Source organism: Phyllobates terribilis, unplaced genomic scaffold, assembly GCF_046119375.1.
Source record: "Phyllobates terribilis strain yellow unplaced genomic scaffold, ASM4611937v1 Scaffold_3__8_contigs__length_932513732, whole genome shotgun sequence".
Classification (NCBI taxonomy): Eukaryota; Metazoa; Chordata; class Amphibia; order Anura; family Dendrobatidae; genus Phyllobates; species Phyllobates terribilis.
In genome coordinates, this window is record NW_027362763.1 from 849,051,010 (window position 1) to 849,065,544 (window position 14,535).

Below are 14,535 nucleotides of genomic sequence, written 5' to 3' on the forward strand. Positions count from 1 at the left end.
CTGCCTGTTCCTTGTGAACAGTGTGCAAATTAAAGTGGTCAGTGGGGCGCTAGAAACTGGATAAGGCGCTGGAAAAAGATAAAACAAACCTCTTTATTGAAGTATTAATGCCCACAACGCGTTTCTGCAGCGGTCTGCTGCCTTCATCAGGTGGAGTTATCCTTGTGAACAGACCCGCCTTTGTCCTCGGCTAGTCTGAACGAAGACCTATAGAAATAAAGGAGGGGTCCCTAAAAGTACTAAGGACTGGGACAAAAATGGGACACCTCCTAACAGAAGTTGTTGCAGAACACAAAAGACAAACTGACAAAAAGTACTAGAGGTCCAAGAGGACCAAGCAAACTGACAGAGATAGGCACCGAAGCACCAGGCTAGCAAAACAGTCAAACAACACTGAAGTACAGCAAAGCCAGAAGGGCGGAGCTGGAATATATAGGCAGATGGTCACGTGACCGCAAAACACAAGATAGAAAAAACTAACAGGAGGGTTCTAACAATGGTGGTGGAGGATGAAGAGAAGGAGAAGGAGGAAGACAACATAAAATAGACAAAATCCTTAAGCGTATACCCATGTCTGGGTGTGAAGAGGTGCATAGGAATAGACCCCCCAAAAAACCCACTCAATTTGACTTTATGTTCCACTGCTATCATCCGGTGGTGTTGAGAAGTCTGGCCCAATCCAGCCTTTGTTCATTTTGATAAGAGTTAGCCTGTCAGCATTTTCAGTAGACAGGTGGATGCGCTTATCAGTTATGATGCCCCCAGCAGCACTAAAACCCGCTTTGACGAAACGCTAGTGGCAAAGCAGGCCAGGACCTCCAAGGCGTAGAGAGCCAGTTCATACCACATGTCCAGCTTGGATACCCATTAGTTATAAGGCACAAAGGAATCACGGAGGATGTTGCTGCAGTTGGCAAGGTACTCCTTCAGTATCTTCCAAAACTTTCCCTCCTTATCAGAGTACCCCATGCATCAGGGTCTTGGTGCTGGGAGGGTCTGAGAAAACTGTTCCAGACCTTTGACAGTGTACCCCTGCCTCTGCTGCATCGTATTTGTGTCTCCCTCTCCTGAACTCTCCTATGACCTCTGCCGCCAGCATTTTCAGATGGGAATTTTTTTAATAATTCTACAACAAAGGCCTTCTGGTACTGCAACATTTTATTAGACATCTCCGCCACGGGAAGGAGAGATAGAAAGTTCTGCTTGTAGCATGGGTCTAGAAATGTGACCAACCAGTAATTAGTGTTGGCCAAAATGTGTACAACGCAAGGGTCACGGGAAAGGCAGCGGAACATAAAGTCAGACATGTGTGCCAGACTGCCAGCAGCCAAGACTCCCCTGTCCTGACCAAGAGGATGCCGGTCCATGCTCTCCTCCTCCTCATCCTCCTCCCGGTCCTCCTCCTCGTTCTCCCTCTCCTCAGTCGATCCATGCTGAACAAACGGTATGACTGTTGTGTGGGTAGTACCGTCTGTAGAGCAGGAAAACAGCCCCTGTTCCTCCTCCTCCTCATTATCACCCAATCTGCATTGAGATGAGATGAGACGGGGCTGTGGTCATCACCCTGTATATTATCTTGGTGGAGTCATCAAAGTTTTGGAGGATGGCACAGACATCCATGCCCACTCATCAGCTTTTATGTGCGGAGGCTGACCTGAAAGTCGACGGGCGTGTTGAAGCTAGTACTCAACAACTGCCCTCTACTGCTCACAAATCCTTCCCAACATATGCAAAGTTGAGTTCCAATGCGTGGTAACATTGCACACCAGTCGGTGAGCTTGAAGCTGCAAAAGCTGCTGAAGCACTGCGAGGGAGGCGGAAACTGTAGGTGACTTTCTGAAATGGGCACACACGCGGCATACTTTCACAAGCAGCTCAGGCAGATCCTGGTAGGTTTTGAGAAACCACTGAACCACTAGGTTGAGCACATGGACAAGGCATGGTACATGTGTGAGGTTGCCAAGCCTCAGAGCTGCCACCACATTCCGGCCATTGTCACACACGACCATGCCTGGCTGTAGGTTCAGCGGTGAGAGCCACAGATCTGCCTGCTCTGTTACAGCTGTCAACAACTCTGCAGCGGTGTGCGGTTTGTCACCTAAGCACATTAGCTTCAGCACAGCCTGTTTCGCTTGGCCGAGGCAGTGCTGCAGTTCTTTCAGCTTCTGACTGATGCGGTCATTTTGGAAATGGAGGCTGAAGAGGACGAGATGCAGCAGCTGAAGAATGTGGGGGCAACCCTGATTGACCCAGGGTTCGCAATCCTCGGCATCGGGAGGACGTGTTCCATCTCAGGGTCGAACTGGGTCCCGGCTTCCACTATATTAACCCAGTGTGCTTTCAGTGAGATGTACCGTCCCTGATCATTAGCATTTGTCCACGTGTTCGTGGTTAGGTGGACCTTCTTAGTGGCTGCGTTGGTGAGGGCATGGCTAATCTTCTGGGACACATGCTTGTGTAAGGTGGGGATGGCACACCAGGAGAAATAGTGGTTGCTGGGGACCGAGTACCGAGGGACGGCCGCCGCCATGAGGTTGCAGAAAGATTCCATCTTCATGAGCATGAAAGGCAACATTTCAAGTGCAAGCATTCGAGAAATGTGGCAGTTTAGCATTATGGCCTATGGGGCTTTGACTGCTAATTTGCGCTTGCGTTCAAAGGATTCAAAGGACTGGGATAGGGACAACTGAACGCTGCACTGGGACAAGGACGTAGACGTGGTTGCTGATGGTGGTTGCAAGTGTGCAACGACAAGTGCAGGGCTGGAGGCATCATCACGTGCGCCATTGACAGGGGATTGGCGTGCAAGCACAACAGCGGAACAGGCAGTGGTATCACCTGCAGACACTGTTTGTGGACCCTGGCATTCGGCCCAATTAGTCGGGTGCTTTGTGCCTGAGCATGTTGGTCTTGGTCCTGCTGATGCTGGCATAGCAGATGTTTATAACTTACCACAGGGATATAAGCATTATGTCAAACTTAAAAAGTTTTGCCTCAATAGGAATGCTTATGGACTAATAGTACGGGGCGTCACATATAAAGCAAACAGAGAGGAGGAGAAAAAACATAGCGACAAAAAGCCCACAACCATCACGATTAAAAAATACAAAAGCTTTATTAAACTTACAATAAATAGAACAATATTCCACTTATGAGATGAATGACACAGTAGGCCATGTGCAAGGAAAGACAGGACATGCACAACACCCAGCACCAGGGCATATACGTAGAAGATGACCAGTTAATTGCTCACAGTGATCCATGCCATCACATAGGTATCCATATGCATAGATTGTATATAGATGTTACACAAATACCTTCATTATATGTGATATATATAGCTACCTTGAATCAGGGGAACAGGAGCAGGGCCATCGGCTGGGCGAGTGCATGTCCACCCCAATGCGCGTTTCGGCGAACCTCCGTCAGGGGGCGGTGCACTAATATCCCAGTGATCCTTTTAAACACCCATCCACCAATCATAGTGTTTGAAGACCTAATGTCCATCTTCCAATCAAACCTCTTGAAGGCCTTCATGACGCATGCCGCGTCATATGAAAACGGGGCGGTCCGCGGCGTTGGCATTATGTGATACCCGCGTCATAGTCACATGACCACACCACCGCCGGTCCTCATGATGAGATGCCGAGAGTTAGGGAGCGCATCGCAGACATGACGCGCATGCGTACCGGCAGTCAAGGCAGGTCTATGGGAGCTAAAAGATACATATAGGGTTGTTTGAAACATTTAAACAAAGGGACCATTAATTATGAGTTGGAACATATCTGGAGTTTACAATGTCCCACACACCACCCTACATATATATTGGCCCAATACATCAAATTTATAGATAAATAAGACCACCATACCAATATAGATTATACATTTCTAAATAGATACAGTATAGTATGCAGTGATCTACAATAAACAATTATTTAATAATTCTAGATGTTGCTGCTATGACTTAATAATAAATCCAAATTTACTCTCTATTACCTAATAACAAAAGCAAACATAAGCCATTTAGTACACATACTGTATACATACATGTTCATATATATATATATATATATATATATATATATATATATATATATACTGCTACTAAGCAAGATGTATGGCATCCATAATGACAGGTCTCCGTGGGACCTCACTTGCATGAACTCCTCAGGCTCTAGTGGCATTCTCGACAATCCATCAGCATCCGTATTGCATTTTCCTGGCCTGTACTTGATGCTGAAATTGAAGTCAGCTAGTTCAGCAACTCATCTCTGACCCATTGCATTCAGTTTGGCTGTAGTGAGGACATAGGTCAAAGGATTGTTGTCAATGTATACCACAAAGGCTATGTGCCCACGATGCAGAAATGCTCAGGATTTTTTCCTGAGCGTTTTTGCATCTCCCTGGCAGAAAACAAGGCATGCGGATTGTACATGCGTTTTCCTGCCATGGACATGCGGAAATGGAGCGGTTACCCACTGACATTTCCGCATGCGGATTGACAAGCGCTTTCCAAGCGATTAGCATCACTTGGAAAGTGCTTGTGACTAGAGATGAGCGTTGTTCGACTCGAACTGTTCGCCAATCTCAAATTCGAGCTGTTTTGGGCGGTGTTCGAGCCGTTCGGCGAACACGAACGATTTGAAAAAAATTCGGCTGTTCAAGGTTATGTTCGATAACTGTTCGTGCACTAAAATCATAACTGGATTTTTTCTCAGTAATGATGAAAATTAATGTTAATACGCAGTTTGAGTGTACAGCGGGGCGGGGGGAGGGGCAGGGGATGGATCTCTGCAGGAATAATGAAGATCTCCATTTTTTTTCTCTTTCCCGCATTTACAGTGGGGAGGTGCAATCTGTCAGCCTATCAGCAGAGCACACACGGAGCGAAGTGCTTTTTTTCACACAAGCAAGGGCATGTGTCACTGGCAGTGTATGTCACATGTCCTTGCCCTATAAGACCCAGCCATTTTCCCCGTCGCCACCATTTTCTCACTGCTGCAGCTGCGTGTTAGACGGCACCGCTGTTGCTGTGTGCGCTATACCTTGTTAATTTCAAGCCAATTTTCGCACAAATATACAGAAAGCTTGGGAGTAGGGAATAGTTGTGATTGCAGTCCTTTTAAGGACTAGGTTACAGCATTTCCTATGACTTTTATCAGGCAGGTCTGTGCTCTTAAATAGATAGGTTGGGAGTAAAGACTAATTGTAATTGCAGTCCTTTTCAGGACTAAGTTACATCAGTTCCTATCAGTTTTTGCCAGGCAGGTCTGTGCCAGTGCTGTGCAAGTTTTATCCACAGCATTTGGCTAAATCTAGCAAAGCTAATCCTTTTTGGCCTATTGCAGAGTGTGTTAGTCAGTGGAGTAGCCTATCTGTGTTGCAAGCTACACCACCTGTGTATAGAATACCAATTTTTTTACTGCACCTAGTGAAGTAAAACCTTTTGGGCATAGCATTATTCTATTAGTCCATCTATACTAACCTCCATCAGGTTGCAAACTGTATATAATTTTTTTCTGCATCTAGCTCTGAAAAAATATTTGGGCTTCTAGCAGTGTGTGGGACTTGGTCTATTAGTCCATCTATACTGACCTCCATCAGGTTGCAAATTAAAAAGAATTTTTTTCTGCATCTACCTCTGAAAAAATATTTGGGCTTCTAGCAGTGTGTGGGACTTGTTCTATTAGTCCATCTATACTGACCTCCATCAGGTTGCAAATTGAATATCATTTTTTTCTGCATCTAGCTCTGAAAAAATATTTGGGCTTCTAGCAGTGTGTGGGACTTGGTCTATTAGTCCATCTATACTGACCTCCATCAGGTTGCAAATGCAATATCATTTTTTTCTGCATCTAGCTCTGAAAAATATTTGGGCTTCTAGCAGTGTGTGGGACTTGGTCTATTAGTCCATCTATACTAACCTCCACCAGGTTGCAAATTAAAAATAATTTTTATCTGCATATAGCTCTGAAAAAATATTTGGGCTTCTAGCAGTGTGTGGGACTTGTTCTATTAGTCCATCTATACTGACCTCCATCAGGTTGCAAATTGAATATAATTTTTTTCTGCATCTAGCTCTGAAAAAAATATTTTGGGCTTCTAGCAGTGTGTGGGACTTGTTCTATTAGTCCATCTATACGGACCTCCATCAGGTTGCAAATTGAATATAATTTTTTTCTGCATCTACCTCTGAAAAAATATTTGGGCTTCTAGCAGTGTGTGGGACTTGTTCTATTAGTCCATCTATACTGACCTCTATCAGGTTGCAAATTGAATATAATTTTTTTCTGCATCTAGCTCTGAAAAAATATTTGGGATTCTAGCAGTGTGTGGGACTTGTTCTATTAGTCCATCTATACTGACCTCCATCACGTTGCAAATTGAATATAATTTGTTTCTGCATCTAGCTCTGAAAAAATATTTGGGCTTCTAGCAGTGTGTGGGACTTGTTCTATTAGTCCATCTATACTGACCTCCATCAGGTTGCAAACTGAATATATTTTTTTTCTGCATCTAGCTCTGAAAAAATATTTGGGCTTCTAGCAGTGTGTGGGACTTGGTCTATTAGTCCATCTATACTGACCTCCATCAGGTTGCAAATTGAATATAATTTTTTTCTGCATCTAGCTCTGAAAAAATATTTGGGCTTCTAGCAGTGTGTGGGACTTGTTCTATTAGTCCATCTATACTGACCTCCATCAGGTTGCAAATTCAATATAATTTTTTTCTGCATCTAGCTCTGAAAAAATATTTGGGCTTCTAGCAGTGTGTGGGACTTAGTCTATTAGTCCATCTATACTGACCTCCATCAGGTTGCAAATTCAATATAATTTTTTTCTGCATCTAGCTCTGAAAAAATATTTGGGCTTCTAGCAGTGTGTGGGACTTGGTCTATTAGTTCATCTATACTAACCTCCACCAGGTTGCAAATTAAAAAGAATTTTTATCTGCATCTAGCTCTGAAAAATATTTGGGCTTCTAGCAGTGTGTGGGACTTGGTCTATTAGTCCATCTATACTGACCTCCATCAGGTTGCAAATTGAATATAATTTTTTTCTGCATCTAGCTCTGAAAAAATATTTGGGCTTCTAGCAGTGTGTGGGACTTGGTCTATTAGTCCATCTATACTGACCTCCATCAGGTTGCAAATTGAATATAATTTTTTTATGCATCTAGCTCTGAAAAAATATTTGGGTTTCTAGCAGTGTGTGGGACTTGTTCTATTAGTCCATTTATACTAACCTCCACCAGGTTGCAAATTCATTATAATTTTTTTCTGCATCTAGCTCTGAAAAAATATTTGGGCTTCTAGCAGTGTGTGGGACTAGTTCTATTAGTCCATCTATACTGACCTCCATCACGTTGCAAATTGAATTTAATTTTTTTTCTGCATCTAGCTCTGAAAAAATATTTTGGCTTCTAGCAGTGTGTGGGACTTGTTCTATTAGTCCATCTATACTGACCTCCATCAGGTTGCAAACTGAATATAATTTTTTTCTGCATCTAGCTCTGAAAAAATATTTGGGCCTCTAGCAGTGTGTGGGACTTGGTCTATTAGTCCATCTATACTGACCTCCATCAGGTTGCAAATTAAAAATAATTTTTATCTGCATCTAGCTCTGAATAAATATTTGGTCTTCTAGCAGTGTGTGGGACTCATTGTATTAGGCCATCTATACCAAGCTCCACCAGCTTTGAAATTAATAATAATTTTTAGCTGCATCTAGCCCTGAAAATAATTTTTCTTCCCAATAGTGGTAGCAATAGAAATATGGGGCGCGCGCCTGGCTGACAAAAATATACGCTTCATAACAAAAAACACCAGCCTAGCGCACTGCATTAATAAGATGGCATCATAGTCTCTCCCAGTGCTAGGCCTACTACGCACGCTAGCATTCCTGTGCCTAAAACACAATGTATGGGTCTGCGCTAGCCACTATGCTGAGGGGTCTAAAGCTGCTGCTAACGCTTTATAACAATTCAATTGGCAGATTTTCACAGAGCTCTTCCACAACGCCCACCCATCGGGCAACAGTTGCCCACCTTCACTATGGGATCTAGTGGCGAATAGTTGATGCCATTAATCAGAGCGTCAGTTGCCCCGTCGACATGGCAAGCATACTGTAAGGCATGGGAAGAGTGGACACGACTAGTAGCAGGCAGACAGGTTGACCAATGTGAACAAGCCAGATCACAAGTCACCATAGAATTTCTCCACCAGCTAATGATGAGGGGCATATCAGGGGCATCAGCGCAGCGGTGTCTGACCGGAGTAGCATTTCACTTCCAACTACTGAATTGGGGAGATGTGACAAAGATTCATCATCAGACAATCCATAAAAGGGTGGAAAAGGGGTCAGCAAAGTCAGGAGTGTAGACGTCCCGTCCCGCGTCACTAAAACGGATTTCTCACATCATATCCCTAACACCATTAACATGACACTCACAATTTGAAGCAACACTACTGTCTACTGCATTTGTGATTGCCTTCTTCGGGGCGCTATGCATAAGCGAATTAGTCCCTCAATCCAAAATTACCACCAGTGGAGGCTTATTACACCAGGACGTAGTCATAGCCAATAATGCAATACGTCTACGCATACACCAATCGAAAACGGTTCCAGCGGGCAGGGGCACTTGGGTACTTCTACAACCCACAAACGTTACACTGAGTCGGGTAACAATAGTAAAAACATATCTAACCATCAGATCACAAAGTAATTTCTTCCTATCACACATTGATGGAACGCCATTATCAAGATACCAGTTCCAAGCTATATTTAATAAATGCATAACATCGGCAGGGAACCACCCCAAAGATTACGGGACACACTCATTCCGCATAGGCGCGGCCATGGAAGCAGCAAGAGCAGGACTGTCAGAAACGGAAGTTTAGAGGATAGGGAGATGGCGATCCACGTGTTTGGCGAGATACATAAGACCGGACTTGTTATCCTAGCGTGGTTTGTTTCTTTTACAGGTGACGCTAAGCCAACAGTGTGGGTGATAGGCCACTCGTATATATATTGGGCAGAAAAAAGGGCGAAAGTCCACCCAGGCAGGAGGAAATTAGAGTTTCATAACACATATTTCAACTGGAGAGGTATTAGAGGCCTGCTATGGCCACAGGTACTAATGGAGGTAATCAAGGTAGGGAGAGAGGCAAGAGGTCCGGTCATCTTAGTTATACAGGCCGGGGGAAACAACCTAGGTCATCACAAGAGCGCATTACTAATGGCAATAATGAAACTAGACACTGAGCGCTTCAGAGAATTTTTCACAAAACTAGCTATAGTATGGTCAGAGATTGTGCCGATAGCGGTATGGCAAGGTGCGCGAGACATCACGGCCATTGAACGGACAAGGCGGGTAATAAATATTCGGATGGCAAAATTTAGAAGAGACAGAGGCGGTGTAGTGGTACGACACCGACAACTGGAAGGAGATAAAGCAGGCCTCATACGGCCCGACGGTGTTCACTTAATGGATATTGGACTGGACATATTCCTGTCAGGACTCCAGGACGGAGTGGAACAAGCGTTAAGAGTGATGGGTGGGGGTCAATGTCCTGCATATGAGTACGTAGGATCCTCCGTGGCCTGGAAATAGAAAGGACATGTTGGAGAGTTACACTTGTTGGCCAACTTGCCGGAGTAGAGACCCAGGGCATGCTGCAACAAGCTGAATTATTTTAGAAATAAAATGCCTTTCTAATGGAATGAGTATAGAGAGTTCATAAAGCTGTGACCGATCCTCACCCATCCAGTTGTAAGAGTTACATTATTGTAATGTCAAGGAAATGGGGGCGGTAGGGGGGCTGGGCATCTGGGTTTGGTTGGGGGTCCCCACAGTCTGCCTAGGCTAGATGCATTTAAAAATTCTTATTAGATACACAGGCGGTGCAGCTTGCTTCGCAGCTGGGCTACTACGCCCAAAGTATTGCCTAGGCTAGATGCAGTTAAAAATTCTACGCTGACTAGCAGACACTGAAGATTTGGAGCAGACCTCTGAGTAAACAGCTCTTCAGACTCAACCATCTGTGTTACCCCAAGCCATAGTGTATGTAGTTTCTTACAGTTAAAAGGGGGGGGGGAGCGACCCAACCCACCTGAAATTGACGATGCCAACGTCACGTAAGACACAGCAAGGGGACTCCAAAAAGAGTCTCCATTTTTTCCCAAAATTGTGGCACAGACACCACTTAAGTGGCATCAATTGCCCCACAGTTGCTTAAAACGGTTGGTGAGGTGATTTTACCAAATCCTCAAGCTTTTAGTCTCCCAAGGATAACACAGGGGTAGAAAAGTCCTTGCGAATCCATGATTTGTTCATCTTTATGAACGTGAGTCTGTCTACATTCTCAGTGGACAGCCGCGTGCGCTTATCTGTCAGCACACCACCAGCAGCGCTGAACACATGTTCAGGGAGAACACTGGCTGCAGGGCATGACAAGATCTCCAAGGCGTGAGTGGCGAGCTCCGGCCATTTTTCCAGATTGGAATACCAAAATGAGCAAGGGTCCAGTGACACAGTCATGGCTTCGATGTTCACTTGGAGATACTCCTGCACCATCCTCTCTAGGCATTGACTATGTGTCAGACTTCTTGTCTCCTGTGGCCCTGCAAAGGATGGTCTACAAAAGTGGTGAAACGATTCCACAAAATTGCTGTTACCAGCAGATACTGTGTTACTGTTACGGTTTGAGTGATGAAGGCTCGACAGTCCCACGGTTGGCAAGTTAGAACTGTGAGATTCACTACGTGCACCACTGGTGTTTTGTGGAAAAGCACATGTAAGATTCTGCAACAGCGTCTGCAGATACTCCTGCATGCGTCAATCCCTTTTTATGGCAGGAATTATTTCGGCAAATTTACTTTTGTACCGGGGATCTAAGAGTGTGGCAACCCAGTAGTCGGGATTACTTCGAATTCTGACAATCCGAGGGTCATGTTGCAGGTAGTGCAGCAAGAACGCACTCATGTGTCTTGCGCATCCAGGAGGACCAAGTCCTTGTTGTGTTGGTAGCGAGGTAAGAATCATGCTTCCTTCCTCAGCCCTCTCCCCCCAACCTCGCACAACAGAAATGTGATCAAGGTCTCCCTCACTGCAAAGTGTCGGGAACCAAGCAGGAGCGGTGCGCGGGCCGACAGAAGGTAAGTATACATTTATTTTTTATTTTATTATTTTTTTACAGATTTTTTAATGGTACCTGGGTGTGGAGGAGACTCTCCTCTCATCTACACCCGGGTACCATCCGCACATTAGAACGCTTGGATTACGCATCTACATATACAGTGATGCGTAATCCATGCGGTCTAATGCAAGTCAATGGCGGTGAAGACGCAGCACTTCCGCAAAATAATTGGTAGTGCTGCGTTTTTTTCTGCAATGATAATCCGCAGTGGAAATTTCCGCAGCATGTGCACAGCACATGCGGATTATCATTGGGGAACATTGCTGTCCTTCTACCATGCGTTTTTAATGTGTTTTTAATGCGTTTCCGCAGCTGCAAAAATGCTGCGGAAACGCATTAAAAACGCATCGTGTGCACACAGCCAAACTCTTTGCTGTAGTAGAGATAATCTCTAAATCGTTCACAGCTAGCCCATTTCAATGCCAGGAACTCCAATTTTCCAGAATGTAGATGGTAATTCTTCTCACCGTCTGTTAACGTTCTAGAACCGTAACCGATGACTCTCAATTTTCCATCTTGATGCTGATACAGGGCAGCTCCCAGTCCAACGTGAGAAGCATCACAATGAAGAACAAATGGTAAGTTGAAATCAGGATATCCCAAGATGGGTGGTTTTATCAGGTATTCTACTAGTTCTTCCAATACCTCCTGGTCGTCTGCTGTTCAGAGAATGGGCTGTTGGGACGAAACAGCGTTGTTTCTTTTAAGCCCGGTCCTATCGCGTTCTTCTTTTTCTGCCTGGGTGTTGTGGACTCTGCCCCCCCCCAAGAGGAGATATAGTGGGGCGGCAATACTGGAGAAGTTCTGAACGTAAGTACAATAGTAGGAGAGGAATCCTAAGATCTGCCTCAACTTACCGACAGTAGAGGGCCGCTTGTTTTTAAGGCCAGTACCAGAGCGATTTCTGCTGAGTCCATGGTATATCCTGCTCCGGACACAATTTTCCCTAGAAATCGGACTTGCCATTTGAACAGTTCACACTTCTTTGGGGTCAACTTAACTTTGAGTTGTTGATACTGCTGTAATACGGTCCTCACGTGTTCAACATGCTCCCAGAAGGTTTTGGTGTGTACCACAATGTCATCCAAGTAGGGCTGGCAGATTTCATCCCTCAATCCTACTAAACAGGTCTACATGCTCCTCTGAAATTCTGCTGAAGCTGAACTGAGCCCAAACGCTATGCGGATCCACTCATATAACCCCCACTGTGTGATGAATGCTGTCAAAGGTCTACTGGACTCTTCAACAAACCCTTGATGGTATGCTTTACCCTGATCGAGGACAGAGAACCAGGTACTTCCTGATAGGCTATCCAGCATATCTTGAATCTTTGGTATCTGGTGCCGATCAGGTACTGGCTTTCGGTTTTGTTCCTGGTAATCACAGCAGAGTCTCAACGTACCATCCTTCTTCCTAACACAGGCAATAGGAGAGGAATAAGACGACTTTGACTTTTGGGCCCAACCTCTGTTGATTAGGTCTTGTAAATACTCTTTCACTTCACAGTGTAATGGTTTCGGCACAGACATGTAATTTCTGGTTACTGGGGTCGTGTCTTTCAAATTGATTTTCAACTGCAACAACGGGATACAGCCTTTATCAGAGTCATCTTTGGAGAATGCATGACACTCTTCTCTCAGCATCTGTTTTGCTACTGCTCGATATTCAGCACACAAGTGTTCCAGGGGTACTGGGGGGGATCCCAGGACCCCAAGGTGGGTCATGCAATTTCCTCCCCTGGGCAACTCCTGTTCCTTGGTGGGGAGACTGAATTCACGGTAGACCCCAGGGCTGGTCTCACACTGGCTGGATATACCGTTTTAACTGTTTCGATGTGACTTAACACAGTCTTTGGATCCAGTCTAATTTCGTGTTTCGTAGTATTCTTCACCGGTACTGTCACTCGAGCAAACCCACCAGAAGGAATCGTAAGCACAGTCTCACCTTGAACTAGGCCTTCCGGAAGTTCGGAGGAGTCTTTTGGCACGAACAGCCTTTTCTGGACTTTTCTTCCCTGTTCTACCCAGACTCCACACCTCACCCTCACCATTTGGTTTTCAGGGATGATGGTTGGGCGCCAGCATACCTTGACTTCTTTTAGGTTCATTGCATTCTGTGCTTTTTTACTCTATGAATTACATTTTCCGCCATGGCGTTGGGTATGGCAAGGGATGTGGCAACTGCATCCACCACCAGTGTACCTGACTTTTCGTGTTTCGTTATGACCTCACTGATTACATTATAACCCAGGATAGGATCCTCTGCCACGTTCTGATCACTGGTCACGAGAAAAGATGCCAAAAGCTCAATGGTGTTGCTGTTCTTTGTGGCCGTCAGTTGGAAAGTCACCCTCCACCCAGCCTATGAAGAGATTTCGGTCTGGTTGACAGGTTTGCCATGGAGTTTCACTGGTCCTAAGAGTTCATTTAGTGACTGAAGGCAGATATGTGGCAGGTAACGCTTTCTCCATTCTTCATTTAAAAGGCTCGCTTGGGCTCCTGTGCCCCACAGTTCTTTTACCAGGAGTCCATCTAGCTGGCACTGTATAAAGCACCTTTCACCGATTAGGCTGATGAGGCTATCTTTACTGATCGAGGAATCCTCCTCCCAGGAGTACATTGTTTGACCTCCGCACTGGGCATTAACTAACTGATGCCCCTGTCTCTCTTGCAGCTGTTGTAGACGGGAACACATTTGGTGATAGTACTGACGCAGCCGCTTTACTTCATGCGCCGTTCTGGGGTTTGGTGAGATTTGGATTTGCTTCTGGGGCCTCCTCCATGTCGCGGTTACAAGTCGCCCCGCATTGGCAACCTCCTGTCTTTTAACTCAAATGACCATGACCATTGGCACTCCTTGGCATAATGTCCTTCCTCACCACATCTTAGACAAAAGACACATACCGTACTCTGATTTGATGAACGCCACACTTTACAAGCCGGATATCTTCTGTTTTGGAACCCACTCCTGGGTCTGAGGGATACAGGTTCAGGCCTGGAACGAATCAACTTTTTCACCTCAATCAACTCGGTTCGCAGTTTTCCTATTACTTCCTCCCAGTCAGCTCTGGCGGCCCTCTATTTTGTTGGTAATTTAAGGTTCCCTCTTGGAGGTGGCACTGGAGGGTCTCCATGATGATCTTCGGACTAGCCACCACGGCTCTCCAACTTCAACTGACTCCATTTGGTAATTTTAGGAGCAGAGTCTTTCTTTAACTTCTGTTCGCTCTCTGACTACTAAGTAGCTGCCTCATTCATTTTTTCAATTAGGACTTCATCCAGAATGCCAGGATCTTCTAGGTACTGTTTCAGCTGCAACTTTATGTCTTTGCTGATTAA